This window comes from Muntiacus reevesi, chromosome 7 (genome assembly GCF_963930625.1).
Source record: "Muntiacus reevesi chromosome 7, mMunRee1.1, whole genome shotgun sequence".
NCBI lineage: Eukaryota > Metazoa > Chordata > Mammalia > Artiodactyla > Cervidae > Muntiacus > Muntiacus reevesi.
The window spans coordinates 96858348-96875787 of record NC_089255.1 but is presented as its reverse complement, the minus strand read 5'-3'; the positions used below and the strand labels follow the sequence as shown (position 1 = coordinate 96875787).

General features: G+C 46.7%; 1 protein-coding gene across 4 annotated transcripts in view; it reads left to right on the top strand.

Annotated features, from left to right (window-relative positions):
- The window catches only part of FOXN3 (forkhead box N3), a 439974-nt gene that overhangs the window by 155007 nt on the left and 267527 nt on the right, over positions 1-17440 (top strand). The window lies entirely within an intron of this gene.

Sequence of the window (17440 nt, the reverse complement as noted above, 5' to 3'; positions counted from 1 at the left end):
CCTCAGCTCTCTGCTCCACGGTGTGACATGCTCCCTGTCCCCGAGCCCTCCCAGGAAGCTCCTGCAGCGGCCAGGGGCCGGGGAGGTCCACCGGGATCAGAGTGGGGGCGGGCCGGCCACGAAGCCGAACTGGGCAGGCAGGATGGTCTCCTGGCTCAGAGACTGTTGGGTCGGACTGCCGGGTTCGCTCTCCGCTCTGCCGCCTCTTACTTGAAGGAATCGCTTTTCTTTTTTTCAAGTTTTTGGCTGAGCCACGTGGCATGCAGGTTCTTCATTCCCTGACCAAGGTTTGAAACTGTGCCCCCTGTCACGGTGGAAACAGTGTCTTAATCACTGGGCTGCCTGGGAAGGCCTGTTAGCCGAGTAACCTCTGGCAGGTCATCTTAACCATCTTGGAGCCCAGATCTCTCATCTGTAAAATAAGGATAATAGTACCTGCCTCCAAGAGCTGTTGGCCGTCAGAGGAGATAATCCATGAGAAGCTATGAGCCAGGCACACAGTAGGCACCCAGGGGGCAGATGTAGGCTGTGTGTGGCCTGAAGTCTATTCAATCCGGGCTAGGAGGGAACTTGCAAAAGGATGTGAAATTGCAAGTATGGAACCAGGTATATGTAAGCCTTTTTTTCCAATGATAAAAGAAAACACAAAAAGTGTATGATTACAAAGCTGACATCCTAAACATCATGAAATCAAAACAGTAACATTAACATATGTCTGTGTTACTTCTCTTCCTACAAGTTTTGGACTGTGTACTCCATTTCTTGATGTGATCGTTTCTTCAGTGATTTTGGAATGCCACTTTCTCTCTAGAGACTAGCGAGATCACCTGTCCATTCCTCTGGCATGGTTGGGTCCACTTAAAAAAGTAGTCACAACCTAGAAGTTGAGAGTTTTATGTTTTATTTGGTGGGAATTTTTCAGACTTCAAGCCCAGGAGACAGTATCTTAGGTGACCCTGAGGAAACTCTTAGGAGGAGGTCGGGGGAGGAGTCAGGTTAGACAGAAGTTCATAGCCAGGGACGGGTGGTCTGAACATCGCAGATTATTGTTAATTAAGGAAAATCAGATATCTCAAGTAAAGGAATTTAGCGCCTTTCTATGTATGGAAAGATGGAACAGTCTGGGCTTACTGAAATCATTCCCTTTGTGTGCATCTCAGCTCTGTGGGGCCAGCATCCTTTGATTAGATAGTCACATCCTGAGTTCCTTGCTCACCTTAGGGAGTGGCAGCAGCTGGTGGTGGCAGCCCCAGGGCTGATGGCTCCCCGCTAGCAGGCATTGCTCTTCCTGGGCTCAGAATTCACATGTGAAGGGTCGGAATCCCTGACAGCTGTGACAGCCTTGTTGATTGATACGGCAAGAAATACCCTATTTTGTACTTGGTTGGGATTTGATTTTTATAATTAATAGTTTAGGAAAAAAGCTCATTTTGCTTCAAAACTGGTTGTTGGTAATGTCATGTAAATTTTTAGGATTATTGTCAGATTTGGGGAAAGCTCTTTCAAGTTTCTTTCAACATATGAGCTATAAGGTTTCAGGGCATTTTAAGTGTTTCTGTTCTGTGTCTCATTTAAATATGAAGGATGCCCATTGGACACATTTTTGGGGGCCTTCCTGAACCTTGGATGGGACTTGTGTCACTGAGGGGTGCTGAGGTTTAAGTTTCAATATTTCATGGTAAGTTTTCCTGTAAGTTAACAATAAAATGTTAACTGGATTATATTTTGTTATGTTTATTGACATTTTTTAAATTTTATACTTTCAGATTAACTAAAGAATGAGTTCTCATTGAGACTAAATAGAATCTTAATTAGTTAAATTTTGTGCAACAGTTATTTGTCCAGAATCATTTGTTGTCTGTCTACTTGGATCAGGCTGTGTCATGCTGACCATCGGGAGCCTTCGATGACGTGAAGAAGATGACAGACAGCTCAGTGTATTCATGCAGTAACTACACAATGAGCTAAGCCACTGTGATCATCATCACCTTTCAGTCAGCATCGTTCTGGAAATGGGCACCTGGGGATATAAAGCTCAGATGTTGTCCCTCTGGGAGGTTGACATGGGCTTGGCTTCAAGTCAAACTCTGAGACCTGAGTGGGAGTCATCAGTTCAGTTCAGTTGCTCAGTCATGTCCGACTCTTTGCGACCCCATGGACTGCAGCACGCCAGGCTTCCCTGTCCATCACCAACTCCCAGAGCGTGCTCAGACTCATGTCCATCGAGTTGGTGATGCCATCCAACCATCTCATCCTCTGTCGTCCCCTTCTCCTCCTGCCTTCAGGCTTTCCCAGCATCACGGTCTTTTCCACAATGAGTCAGTTCTTCATATCAGGTGGCCAAAGTACTGGAGCTTCAGCTTCAGCATAAGTCTTTCCAATGAATATTCAGGACTGATCTCCTTTAGGATGGACTAGTTTGATCTCCTTGCAGTCCAAGGGACTCTCAAGAGTCTTCTTCTACACCACAGTTCAAAACCATCAATTCTTCAGCACTCAGCTTTCTTTATAGTCCAACCCTGGCATCCATACATGACTACTGGAAAAACCATAGCTTTGACTAGATGGACGTTTGTTGGCAAAGTAATGTCTCTGCTTTTTAATATGCTATCTAGGTTGGTCATATCTTTCCTTCCAAGCAGCAAGTGTCTTTTAATTTCATGGCTGCAGTCACCATCTGCAGTGATTTTTGGAGCCCCCCAAAATAAAGTCAGCCACTTTTTCCCCATCTATTTGCCATGAAGTGATGGGTTTGGATGCCATGATCTTCAGTTTTTGAGTGTTGAGTTTTAAGCCAACTTTTTCACTCTCCTCTTTCACTTTCATCTAGAGGCTCTTTAGTTCTTCTTCACTTTCTGCCATAAGGGTGGCAGAGGTTGTTGATATTTCTCCTGGCAACCTTGATTCCAACTTGTGCTTCATCCAGCCTGGCATTTCACATAATGTACTCTGCATATAAGTTAAATAAGCAGTGACAATATACAGCCTTGACGTACACCTTTCTCAATTTGGAACCAGTCTGTTGTTCCATGTTCGGTTCTAACTGTTGCTTCTTGACCTGCACATGTATTTCTCAGGAGACAGGTAAGGTGGTCTGGTATTCCCATCTTTTGAAGAATTTTCCACAGTTTGTTGTGATTCACAGAATCAAAGGTTTTGGTGTAGTCAATAAAACGGAAGTAGATGTTTTTCTGGAACTTGCTTGATTTTTCTATGATCCAGCAGATGCTGGCAATTTGCTCTCTGGTTTCTCTGCCTTTTCTAAATCCAGCTTGAATATCTGGAAGTTCTTGGTTCATGTATTGTTGAAGCCTTGCTTGGAGAATTTTGGGCATTACTTTGCTAGTGTGTGAGATGAATGCAATTGTGCAGTAGTTTGAGCATTCTTTGGCATTGCCTTTCTTTGGGATTGGAATGAAAACTGATATTTTCCAGTCTTGTGACCACTGCTGAGTTTTCCAAATTTGCTGGCATATTGAGTGCAGCAAATTTCACAGCGTCATCTCTTAGGACTTGAAATAGCTCAGCTGGAATTCCATCACCTCCACTAGCTTTGTTTCTGGTGATGCTTCCTAAGGCCCACTTGACTTCACATTCCACGATATCTGACTCTAGGTGAGTGATCACACCATTGTGATTATCTGGGTCATGAAGATGTTTTTTGTATAGTTCGTCTGTGTATTCTTGCCACCTCTTCTTAATAACTTCTGCTTCTGTTAGGTTCGTCCTGTTTCTGTCATGGTTCATCTCAACTCTAGATGACACTTGCTTCCCCTCTAGCTATGAATTCTCTATAGTTAATCTCCATTCATGAATTCTGCCTTCATCAATAATGCTCTATTAATGTGGCCAAATTTATACGTTCAGGCATACTTTTCTAAAAGCATTTATGTATTTGGTTGTGTCCGGTCTTTTTGCCTTTTCGTTGTGATCCTGGGGTTCTCGAGGCAAGAATACTGAAGTGGTTTGCCATTTCCTTCTCCAGCGGACCACATTTTGTCAGTCCTGACTAGCAGGAACGTGCCCTTCCACCACTCCACGTAGCTCCGCTGTGGCACAGGCGATCTTCCGTCGTCGCGCGTGGACTCTGGTTGTGACACATGGGCACAGTAGTTGTGGTCATCGAGCTTCGTTGTTCTGTAGCACATGAGATCTTAGTGCCCCAACCAGGAATCGCAGCCACATTCCCTGCATTGCAAGGTGCTTTATTCACCACTGGATCACTGGGGAAATCCCCATTCAGCCATACTTTTTAAATGCTCAATGATAATATTAACTGCATGTTTTTCTCTCAGAACTTTTTATTCCTATCAAGTCCAGCCACTGTTTGGCAAAAAGTAGTGCTTTCTCTGTTTCTTTTTAGTGAAACACAGTTGATTCACAATGTTGTATTAGTTTCAGGCGTACATCACAGTGATTCAGTTATACATATATATTCATAAACATATGGATCTATATCCTTTTTCAGATTCTTTTCCTTTACAGATTATTGTAAAATATTGAGTACAGCTCCCGGTTCTGTATAGTAGTTTCTTGTTCGTTATCTGCTTTATATATATATAGTATAGTACAGTGAAAGTCGCTCAGCTGTGTTTAACTCTGTGCAATCCAACGGACTATGCAGTCCATGGAGTTCTCCAGGCCAGAAGGTGGGTAGCCTTTCCCCCCTCCAGGGGATCTTCCCAACCCAGGGATCAAACCCAAGTCTCCTGCATTCCAGGCAGACTCTTTACCAGCTGAACCACCGTGGAGGCCCAAGAATATTGGAGTGGGGAACCTATCCCTTTTCAAGTGGATCTTCCCAACCCAGGAATTGAACCAGGGTCTCCTACGTACCAGCTGAGCTATGAGGGAAGCCCAGATTGTGTATATATTAATCCCACTCTCCTAGTCTATCCCTCCCCTCCTTTTCCCCTTTGGTATCCATAAGTTTTTTCCTATGTCTGTGCAGTCGATTTCTGTTTGTAAATAGCTTCGTGTTTTTGTTTTTTTTTTAAGATTAGTGTTCTCTATTTTGTAACGGTAAAGACTTGACTCGGGTAGAAGCATCCGTGGACAGGGAGTCAAGAAGTGGGATCCGTCACTAAGTTCGCGTGAGGATGTGGTAGGATGCTTTGGGTTACAGATGACAGGAAATTCAGCTCAGTCAGTGTCCAGACAAAAGAGGACATGTGTTGGCTCCTGCAGTGAGTGCTGGACCTGCCTGGTCTTCAGGACCTGTCCAGTGCCTTTGGAGCTGAGGATGGGGTCAGAATTCGGGGTGCTCTTGGGAAGGCAGAGGAAAATACAACCCAGAGAGGCTATTACCCATGTATGTTCTGACCCGTGACCCTAAGTCACTTCTCCGGGCTTCAGTTGTCCCCATACTTACGGGGCTTGCACATTGCCTAGAGCCCCTGCTCTGCAATAAGAGGAGCCGCTGCAATGAGACGCCCACGACCACAATTAGAGAGTAGCCCCTGCTCCCACAACTAGAGAGAGCACACGGGCAGCAATGAAGACCCGGTGCAGCCATAAATAAATAGCTTTTTTAAAAAAAATAAAATAAATTAGGGGGCTTGTCTGAATCCATGAGTGAAGTCCTTCTTAAGCGTCACCTTTCAGGTTTTATTTATTAATTGGTTTTTGTAGTGAATGACCAAACCTTTTTCAGGCCAGTACTGTAAAGCTGAGCATGTAATCAGTAAACAAATAGCTCTGTTTAGATAAGTCAGGGCAGTCAGTCTTAGTAACGTTCTTCCTACTCAGGAGTTGTAGATTTTCATCTAGAAAAATGGGCAGTGGAGGATGAGAGGGAAGAGCCCCAGAAAATGATTTAGAAACCCTGCTTTTCCTGAGTAAAGCATGCTTTGTCTGTGGCCAGCGTAACTTGGTTGTTCGTTCACAGCAGATCCGGGAAGGTCCAGGCACGGCTTATTTTTTCTCCTCTAACCATTGGAGGCTCAGCTAGGAAGCTGGGATCACAAAGAAGCCACATGTTTTGATTTGGTTTCAGAGGGAGCTGGGGTTGGCAGAAGCGAGAGAGGGGCTCTAAATGGCAGGGGAATCAGATCCTTGTGGATGTTGAGGGTTTCTCAAGACCGAACGCACAGACCTCAACTTTTTACTTCACCCACTTTTTACGGAGCCTTTGGCCAGTCTGGACAGAGATTCCAGCACTGGCCGCAGGTACTTTCAAGAAGTATCTGGGGGTGGTTCCTGAGAGAATGAACTCCTGGGCCTTGGTACCCAACAGTTTGGGACATGGAGGTGACGTGGTGCTGGAGATGGCAGTGGGCTCTGGGAGTGTGTCCCCTTCTCCATCTCTAGTGCGCAAGGCTGGGTGCAGACCCCGGGGACCTGGGGGGCCCAAGACTGCCTTAGCTGGGGAGTCTTACCCTCCCGTGCAGGATATATGGGAAGAAGTACTACTAATCTAATGACTAGTACAGTCGGTATATTTTTCTCGTGGCTGGCTCACTTTGGAACGTATGTATAGAGCTGGCAAAGGTTGATCTGTGCCTTGACTGAATTCCCTGCAATACAGCTTTGGGAAATTAGTTCTGGTGTGGTGGTCAGTGGTGTTTCTAAACTGTGCGGACGATTACTCCCTAACTTTGTTAAAAGAGTTAAAAAATGGTCTCTGGTCAAATGTCTGTGCTTTGGAAGTGTGAGCTTGAAGGAAAACCATCAGCTCCTTCTCCATGCAGTGGGGGTCGTCTGTTGGATTAGAGGAGGTTACGACGAAGACTGGAGATGGGGAGTAGATTGTTCCATGAGCCGCTTGTTGGACATTTTCATAACTGCTGATTCTTTCTGAGGGTCCATCCAAGGGGGAGATGGGGGCAGACTTGGCCTGGCCTCTGGAGTTGTCAACTGTCATATGTTTTTTTCCCCAAAACCTTGTGGTTTATAATTCAGCCAGGAGCACGGTGCTGGCCTGTGACCATGTCACTGGGACTTTTGGTATTTTGTAGACAGGTTTATCATTCATCGAATGATGTCCATTTCTGTGTAGGCATCAGGAGCTAAGTCTGTGGAAGCAGAAAGAGTGTCTATGGTTAGTGGTCCATTTGAAAAATGCTATGCAAAAACCAAATCAGAGAAACCCAAAAACCTCTGACTAAGGAGCTCGAGAGGTAGATTGCAAGCAACAAGCTGTGTTCTGTGAGCCTGGAAATTAGGTCTTGGATACCCTAAATGGGAGAGGTCAGTGATGAGACAGTGGGCTGTGCAGACCAGAGAGACTTGGGGTCTTTGCTTTTCATTCCAGCTCTTAGCGCCAATTATTCGCCACCAGCAAATAACTTCTTTATATTATTCTATTTATTTCATATTTTGACTGTGCTGCACAGCTTGCGGGATCTCCGTTCCCCAACTAAACTGAAGTCGGTCACAGCAGTGAAAGCCCCGAATCCTAACCACCAGGCCACCAGGTACTCCCATCACTTAACTTCTTGACATCTCCATGTCCTCATCTGTGAAAGAGGATGACAGCCCTCCCTGGGAAGGACCATGGAAGAACAAATAAATATAATAAATACTGCCGTTGAAGCTCCAGGCGTGGTGCCTGGCACGTAGGAAGCGCTGGGGAGCTGGTGTTGTTTTGTATGTTGGGTAGTTCTTTGGATCGCAGTAATTGGGTGTTTGGTGTTCACTGTTGTGGCTTTTGTTGTTCAGGTGCCTTGAACATCTTCAGGCAAAACCTACTGTCCTTTGGCCCTCAGGTGAGGAGTGAGGAGCTGTAAGGAGGGCCTCTGGACCAGTGGGTCTCCGTGCTGTCAGACCGGTCACTAGGGAAGGGCCCCATGTGGCTTGGTTTCCCCGCCCTTCCACGGAGGGGTGACAGAAGTCTAGTCAGCGGTGAGCTGTGGAGACACCGAGACTGCACCAGGATGCCGTTTTAGACGTCACCATTCCTTGGGATGGAATCGGGCTTTCACACGTTTGACGCAGACAACGACAGCAAATTTGCAGGAACTCTCATGCACAGAGGACCAAAAGAATGGCTTCCTACCCGACACAGAAGTGTGGGTAAAGTCACACAAACACGAAGAACCCCCAGCCTGCTGTTCGTAGGTGGCAAAGTACTTTGCTATCAATATGGCAGGACTCCTCTTGCTTTGAAAAGAAAAACTTGCTTTGCATTTCAGACAGCGGAAATGGCCGGACCAGTCTTTAGTTCGCGGGCTAGAAACTGAAAACAACGTGAAAGGTTTTCCTTAAATGGAGACACAGCCTGGCCGGGTGTCAGGTTGAAGTTCAAGCCCGGGTCTCAGTTGGCCTTGCACGGGGTGCTTCTCATATGTTATGCAAGCTTCCTCTGCCTAGACCGGGGGATAATTCATTTTTTTTCCCCCTGTAATCTCGAGGTGTGTACAGGGCACGACTGAGCCTCAGACCTTTCTGCTTTCACTTTTGGTTGTTCAGAACCTCCATCTGGTGATATTTGACTATGAGTGTTTTCTGTGGCTTTTCTGTGGCTCCTGTTCAAAGTATTCAAAGCAGTTTAAAAATACATAATGTTCAGCGATCTGACCAAGAACTAATGGAAGTACTTATTTGAGGACTATTTTTGAAAAAGAAAAAAACACAAAAACCTATTAGATTTGAACCTCTTTAACTTTTACTGCGTCTTGGAAATAGATACTAAGATTTTTTTTAAAAAGGTCTGAAAAATACAGGACTTCTTCTCCAGAGTCATAATGCTTGGAGTGGTGACAGTAGCTGCAAACAGCAGAGTTTGTAAAAACAGAAGAGCCAGAATTCTTTATTTAATATTAAACAGGAAACTGAAAGCAGTGTGCAGCAATGTGTTGGGTTTCCAACAAACCTGCTGCTGGGTTTATCTTCACTGAGCAGCCAAAATGAGACATTTCCCCTTTTATTCTTTGAGTTTTCATGAAAATCTCCACCAAAACATGACCACTGGAAGCAGGTTCTGTCTTGTTAGATTTTAAAGCAAGCAGTTTCCACTAGCACCTAGGGAAATTTGGAAGCCAGTTGCCAACCTCTCCGAGAGAGTAAAATGCACTTTTGTTTCGCCTTTGTGCAGGGCTGTCACTCACCCAACATGTGCATCTGAATATTCTTTCCGAAGACCTGGGCTTCATTTTAAGGTCAGCCTTCAATTTCGAGAGAATATAATTTGCTGCTATTTTTAGAGCATCATGATTGCTCGTAATAACTAATGGAAAAAACTCTACAGAGAAATAAATGTGTAACAGCTGTGTCTGCTTAAACTTGATTAAAGGCAGTGAAAAAAAAAAAAGTAAACAGAAGAACGAATGTGACAATGGACGGAGGGAGAGACAAGTGCCGCTCATTGTGAAAAGTTTTACAGACATAACTCGCTCTTCTTTGGAGGCCAGCGGTGTCTGTGTTTAAAGTTTACTTTACTGTTTGTCTTGAGTGGGATCAGTGTTGTAGTGAATAATTTAGAGGCAGCATGAATGAGCTCATTAGTCACCTTTTCAGACTTTAAATGAGTTTTGTGGTTGTCATTACTCGAGCCTTCTGTTCAGCCGCCGAGCAAAATGACAGTTTGGCAGTTGGCTGCCTTGTTGTCGGGCAGCCTGCCCCCCGTTCAGGTCTGCACTGCCTTTGTGTTTCCTTGAAACCTTCCCCTTCTCTCCCTGCACGGCCCTGGGGGCTCTCGTGTTTCAGATGCCTTTTGCACCCCCAGTTTAAATGAGTTTTTCGGGGATTAAAAAAAAAATCTTGCAGTTGCGTCTGCCAGAGAGAATGCCATAGACGGAGTGAGCTTTTTTCCTCCCTAGCAACTCCTGTGTATGATTCCCTTTGTGCTTGGTTTGATCTTCAGGTTCTCCAACAGCAATGAGCTCTGGAGTCCTAGCTGAGCTGGGCTCTCACACGGGGGCAGGCGCTGCAGGCCGGGAGATGTCACTGGAGTCTGGAGGGGAGAGGGGTGTGTCGGAGTCGGTTTTCATCGTTCAAGTCCTCAGCATCCATGTGCTGTGGGTGTGTGTGGTTGAAGAAACTTATTCCAGCAAATCTGCCTGGCTGGATTATCAAGGCCAAAGAGAACCATGTTTTTCCTACAAAGAGGTCGACCAGATGACCTTTCAGGAACCCAGCCAACTGGGAGTCCACACCATTGCTTCTTCCTGAGCTCTACATCCTCCCAGTCCTAGGTCATTAAGAAAAAGTTGAATGGTTGCAGTTGCCTCCTTACCGTGCGCTTGGAGACTTATGGGGGGGGGGGGGCATGGAGCTGGTACATGGGGAGGAGCCTGGGCATGCCAAGAGCAGGTGGGGTTTCTTTGGAACCGATGTCATGATGTTCATCCCTCCCTTTGACCTTGGCCGGGGGAGCCTCCGGAGAGCTCTGGGACTGGACTCCATCTGGAAGTCCAGGGCTCTGTGGCATGCCCACCTTGGCCCTCGATCACCTCTGCTGGCACTCCTGGGCATGGATGCTTGCGTGGGGAGTCTCAGCCAACCGCCTGGACCCCCGTGTTGAGGCCCCTCTGACATTAGCTATGAGCAGCGGGCACCCGTGCCTGCCGTCAGCGGTGTGGGCAGCACCTGCTTCCGGGAGCCACACTGTTAGCCAGCTGGCCCAGCACCGTGTGGGCACAGAGGAAGGATGCTCTGGGCTCCTCTCTGGAAGAAATGCCAATTTAGAAAGGCCGCCTGGTTGTCCAGGGGCCAAATCTTTGGAGCCAGTCAGTCACATGTCTTTGAGTATAGAGAAATGAGGTTTGCACCCACAGAAAGACAGCAATCCATTTGACTCCTTCCCCCCCTCCCTGTTTGGGATGGAACACACACACGCACTCAGGCCTCACACTTTATGGGCACGTTTCGCTTGTATCTGAATCCAATGTTAAAGGCACAAGAGAGGCTATTTTTGGAAGAAGGAGGGTTTTCAAACCTGAAAGTGTCGGTGAACTGTTCTACCCAGTAGAGAAGGGACTTCAGGGTTGGCCGTCGTGATAAACAGTAAGTTGCTTCTCTTTGTCAAAGAGCTTTGTCCAGCAGGGAAATAGGCTGGTAATCGTTTTACTCTATGTCGTGTTCCCCAGGGAGTCCAGAGTTCCCTGGATTTGGAGCTTCTGTGGTACTTTGTTTTAAAAAGACAGTCTCAAGGCAGAAGCATCGATTGCTTTCTTTCACATCCCTCTGAAAAGTAAAGTGAGAGGTTGTTCTTGGCATGGTTAGGACTGTGGCAGACCTAGTCACCGAACGCCGTGAGCCTGTGGTGCTCGGTGTACTCGTGGTACACGCTCTCAAAAATGCCGGCGGCGAAGAGGGCCGATGCTGCTGCTCTTCTTTTACTAATCTGTACAGTTATTAGATGGGCTTCCCAGATGGCTCAGTGGTAAAGAACCCGCCTGCCAATGCCGGAGCCGCGGGTTCGATCCCTGGGTCGGTAAGATCCTCTGGAGAAGGAAATGGCAACGCCCTCTAGTATTCGTGCCTGGAGAATCGCACGGACGAAGGAGCCTGGTGGGCCACAGTTCATGGGGTGGCAAAGAGTTGGTCATGGCTTAGTGACTAAACGACACGGTAAATAGATACCAGTATAAGAGAGGGATAAGAAAAGAGGATTTTTCCCTGAGTGATTGGTGCTTTTGATTACCACTAATGCCACATGCTGTGAGCAGAGAGGAGTGTGAGGCAAGGTGCTTGCCTCTCAAGGCGCGGGGCGTCTGTCTGACACTCGGCAGCTGGCTGACCTGCTGCTCTCTGTCCTAAAGGGACACCGCCCCGTACTCATTAGCACACACACGCTGACCTTTGTCTTGGTGCAACTGGCCCTTTTTCATTCGGTTTAAAAGCTCCCTTTTCCTTCCCCGTCCTGGTCACAAGTCTTCCTCTCTTGCAGCCCACTGCTCCTGGCCTCCACATCCCTGACCCCTAACAGGTTCTTTGAGAACTTGCTGAAATTTCTCTGTAACCACAAAATCAACACTGTGGTGCTCTCCTGGTCTTTCCTGGACACGCGCAGAGTGGCACCGAATTGGAGGCATCCAGCGCACACTCCCCAGCTGAGGGGGAGCCAAGCAGCTCTCCCCTTTCCTGTGTCCGCTTCCCCGCTGTAAACAAGTGTCCTTTGAAATGTCTCTTTGGTGTTATCTGTGTGTTGGTGGCTTTGCTGCTTGAAGCGGTACCGGCTCAGCGTGCTGCAGTGCCGTCTTATGCTCGTAAGCGCTAGGGACCGACTGCCGTCTGAACAAAAGACTAGCTTTTCTTGTGTTTGATAAGCTTTGTTTAGACATGAGTTCTAGTGCTGGTGGCTGTGAGTTCAATGTTAATGAATCAGCATATATATAAATATGTATTTATAGTACATAAGGTATCTTTGAGTGCAATCAGAGAAAATAAGGTAGCATACGGATCAGTTAAAGAACAGGTGGTGACCAGTGACTCGCAGGAACCTAACCCTAGATCTCCTCCAGGAGCAGGGGTGAGTATTTGCTAATTCGGTGTCTAACTGAGTCCTGAGAGTTGACTGTAGCTAAATGGAATCCAGGCGCTCAGAGGGGCAGCCTCTTTTAGGACATGCTTCTGACTGCAGGGAATATTCCCGAAAAAGCAGAAGTAGTTCTGGCCATGCAGAGTGCCTCAGCGCAGCACAGATTTTTCTATTGGGTTTGGAAAAAAACTTAAAAAAAGATGTAACCACATTTGGTCTCGTAGAAGCATAAGTTGTTATAGACCATCCATCTGGAAACGGAGTAAATTCTTAATTCAGGAGTATTTTCCCTCGTCTTTGAACCTATGTAAGAGTTTGTGGGAAATGTTTGATACTCAAAACCAATAAATTGAAAGCTTTCCCCCAGCCAGACAACAGACCCCATTACGCAGGGTATAATATTTGTTATAGTTAGCAATTCTCTTATTTGCTGGGAGCACCAGCCTTTTCAGAAAGGGATCATTTTGTCCCTTCTGATTGAAAAGATCACAAAATGCTTCAATTTGGTGAAAAGCTTTGCCAACGTATCTATTTTCCCCCAAACTCTTACATTATGAAATGTTTGCAAATGGTTTCACACATAGTGTATAAGAATGTGAAAGTGATTCAGAAAAGGGAAAGCTTTGCTTAAAACCACTGGAAAATGCAGCAAGAAGGGAACACGGGAACAGCGGTGAGTGTGGCCTGTGTAATTTAACAGCATACCTCTAATACCTCTAGACTCCTTTTTGGCAGCGTCCAAGTTTCCACAACCTTAAACAATGTGCTAACAAAATTCTCCAGAAAACGCTGTTGCATATTTCAGTGCCTTCACTCAGTACATATTGACTGAGTGTCTTCTGGTGTCAGACACTGGAGTGAGTGCTTGTGAATTGCTGAATAAAATAGGCACGACTCTGGCTTTCAGGGAGCTTATTATCTCATGGGGGTAGGCAGTCTGGTGGGGAAGTTTACTGTCTTGTTTAGGGATCTCCTTAGGATAAATTCCTAGAAGCTGGAAATTGAGTCAGTGGCCATGCTTACTTACATTTTAATTCAGCTCATCAGACGGCCCTCTTAAACAGTTACACCGAGTCATGTCCCTTTGACACCCCCACTGACTTTGGTATGCTTATTCCTTTTAAGTCTGTGCCAATCTGATAGATGAAATGAGCTCTCACAATTGCTTGAATTGGCATTTCTGTGATTTCTTTTTTTTAAACCGAAATTGTGTATCTTTGCATGGGTATATTTCCATTTATGTTTCTCCTCTTGTGAATTTGTCCTTTTTCTCATTAGGGTGATAATTTTCTCATTGAGCTGTAAGAGTTATAGATTTAAAACATTAACCTTTCTTCATATGTATGACAAATGGTTGTCTTTTTATCTTTTTGTCTTTGAACTTGATTCATGACCTCTGGTCCTACACACAAAGTTTGAATTGTTTTGTACTCAAATGTGTCAATATTTTCCTTTTCATTTATTTACTTAACAAAACTAGCTCCAGGCGCCGGACACTCACTGTTGTATGTATTTTATGAGCACCCATTCATTTGATCTTCGTCACAACCCTATGAAGTGGGTCTTGCCTATGTCCTCTATTTCCCCCGCTCCACACTATTTTAAGATGAGAAAACCAGGTGGAGAAAAAGAAGTTCCATACCTTGATTTGATTAAGGTTACCCAGCTAGTATGTGGTGAAATGAGAATACAAACCTCGTCCCAGGCCACTAAGCCACAGCAGTTATGGTCCTGGTATCAGGCTTTGTGTGTGTTTGTTTGTGGTTGCTTCAAAAATGCTCACTGAATCTTCACCATCTTTTTTTTTTCCCCAATATTTATTTATTTGACTGCACAGGGTCTTAGCTATGGCACATGGACTCTCAGTTGAAGCACATGGGATCTAGTTCCCGGACCAGGGATTGAACTTGTGCCCCCTGCATTGGGAGCGTGGAGTCTTAGCCACTGGACCAGCAGGAAAATCCCTAGACTTCCCCATCCTTGAGGGCAAGTACCACATCTTTTATTTCTCCCAGTGCCCTCCATACAGTACTGGGCGCAGTGTAGCTAGATGCTTATGAATAAATACGTTCTGACTGAATGAGGTGACTACATCTGGATTCTGGATCATCAGATCACACTTTTGTTCATGCTCGAAGAGGACCTGACAGGTTCGATATTTCCCCTGTTGCCCCTCGCAGGTGACTTGGTACGCTCCCTCTGGCGCCTGCGCTAATGAACGTCCCTCTCCAAGGTCAGCGGTACTTCCCCTTACTCCACAGCCTCCCTTCCCTCCTCAGATAAGCCTCCTGACGCTCCTTCCTGCTGGAGAAAGTCTAATGACCATTTTCCTAGGCTCCACTCTTCAGAATCTGTCATATAAACACCAAGAACGCACAAGAGGAAAACCCCAAGAGGGGATGCCCGGGAAGCCCAAAGAAAGCTTGATCAGGCCTTTGACACTCACCTAGAGATGGAAAGTCTTCCAGCTGTGATCCTGGGTATCTCTTCCTTCTGCACAGGAGGGAAGGAAGTGAGGAACTATTTTACTATTGCGAATGGCATTTTCACATGCTAACTCAAAGAGACTCAGTCAACCCATGATTAAGGAGCTATCTTTGACCATCATCTCTCCTTCTCCCCTCATATTTAGTCATTTGATGGATTCACTTGGTTCTTCCTTTGAAGCCTCTTGTGCACTCGTTTTTTTTCTAGTCTCCCTGACTGTTCTTGAATTTAGTGGTTCCCAAAGTGTGGTCCTTGAACCAGCAGCAGCACCTGGGAGCTTGTTCAGTTCAGTTTAGTTCAGTTCAGCCGCTCAGTCGTTTCTGACTCTTTTTGACCCCACCAGGCTCCTCTGTCCATGGGATTTCCCAGGCAGGAATACTGGAGTGGGTTGCCATTTTCTTCTCCAGGGGAACTTCCTGACCCCTGTCTTGAAGGGGTTGAACCCAGGTCTCCCGCATTGTAGGCAGATGATTTAGTGTCTGAGGCACCAGGGAAGTCATTAGAAATGTGTTGGGTGCTTATTGTAGAAAATTTGGAAAATATAGACAAATGTGAAAGAAGCAGCCCAAAACAAAAATTATTGCGTAACTCTAACACTCAGAGGGAAACACTATTTTAACATTTTAACATTTTTTTCTTATTAAGAAACATTAAAAAAGATAATCTTTATTCCATTCTGTATGGATTGTGCTCAGTCACTTCAGTTGTGTCCAACTTCGTGTGACCCTATGGGCTATATATAGCCTGCCAAGTTCCTCTGACCGTAGGATTCTACACGCAAGAATATTGGAGTGGGTTGCCATGCCCTCTTCCGAGGATCTACCAGACTCAGGGATCGAACCCAAATCTCTTACATCTCCTGCATTGGCAGGTAGGTTCTTTACCACTAGCACCACCTGGGAAGCCTTTTGTATGGATTATGGATTATATATGGATTATGTATGGATTTTGTGTGGACTTCCTGTAGCTCAGATGGTAAAGAATCTGCCTGCAGTGCGCAAGACCCGGGTGTGATCCCTGGGTCGGGAAGATCCCCTGGAGAAGGGAATGGCAACCCACTCCAGTGTTCTTGCCTGGAGAACCCCATGGACAGAGAGGAGCCTGGCAGGCAACAGTCCACGGGGTCACAGTGAGCTGGGCACGACTGAGCCGTTAACACCCCTACTGTGTGCTTTTGGTCTTCCATTTCTTTCTTTCCTTTCCCCAGTCTTGTTTTGGATCCGTGATCCTATTACTCTTCTTTTTTAAAATCGAAGGATATTTGACCTATAACATGTGTGGGTCTAAGGTGTGCGGCATACTCATTTGGTCCGTTTATACTGAAGCATGATCACCATTATAGCGTTAGCTAATCCCTCTATTGTGTCACATAATGATCATTTCTTCTAGTGTTGGGAATAATTAAGATCTAGTCACTTAGCGGGTTTAATGCTTATGATACAGTTCTGTTGTCTGTAACCACCGTGCCCTTATGAGGGCTCTAGGACTTATTCACCTCCTGGAGGCAAGCTGTTCTTCTTTTTAAGGCGTATTCCTGACAGAGCAACTTCTGGATTCAAAACTACTCAATGAGTTCTTCTCGCCCTCTGATTCCTGCACATAAACTGCTCACCTTCGCATTCAGGGAGTTTTGTGATGGGATGTTTCCACGCTTCTCCGCTAACACGCCTGTTCCGTACGGCGTGGAGACTGTATCCCTGGTACCTAACTACGCCACACGCTCGGTGGGCACCCAGTGTGTTTGCTCAGGGAACGAGTGCATGTTCTGATAGCGTCATCGGCGAGCCATGTACGCGTGCCATTCAATTCTCCTGGCTGAAAATGCAGCTTGTGCTGTGCGCTTTCTCAAGATGCACCCGGCCGTCCGTCCCAGGAGATTCCGACCCACTGGGCGTGGCTCCCCAGGCATTCCTACCTGAGAGGCTCAGGTCTAGAACGTCCCTTCCCCGGTTCAAACACGGGCCTGTGTTTATTAGACAGTCCCCCTTCACAGCCGTCTCCCCTCTCTTCCCGGTCCGTCGTCACAGCTGGTCACACCACACCTTCTGCCTCCGCTGCGAGGAAGGGATGGGCCGGAGGGCAGAGTGACCCGAATCAGGCCAAGCCAGTCAGATTCTTCCCTGGGAAGCCGACGGTGTGGTGGAAGGCGGACGCGGGCGAAGGCAGTGGGTGCTGGCACTCAGGAGGGCCTTTGCCCTTGGTGCCGGCAGCCGTGTGTGGCCCTCGGTGAGCAGAGGAGGCCGGCCTCCGGGAGGAGAGGGGACCAGACACATCGGGGGAAGCAGAGAAGACAGCGAGGTCTCAGAGGGAAGGAGCCGGAGGAAACCGTGCGGCGCCGCCCCGGTTTCCCGCAGCCAGCTGTGCGGCCGGCGCTGACCCAGCCTCCCATTCGGGTACCCTTTTCCCCGGTCAGTTTGAGGATCCTGTTGAGAAGGCCCTCTCTCCAGACCTGCCTCAGACTCCTCCTCATGTCTGAGTGTCCCTCAGGGGACATTCCCTCGGGGATCCCCAGGTGGCACCCGTGGTAAGGAG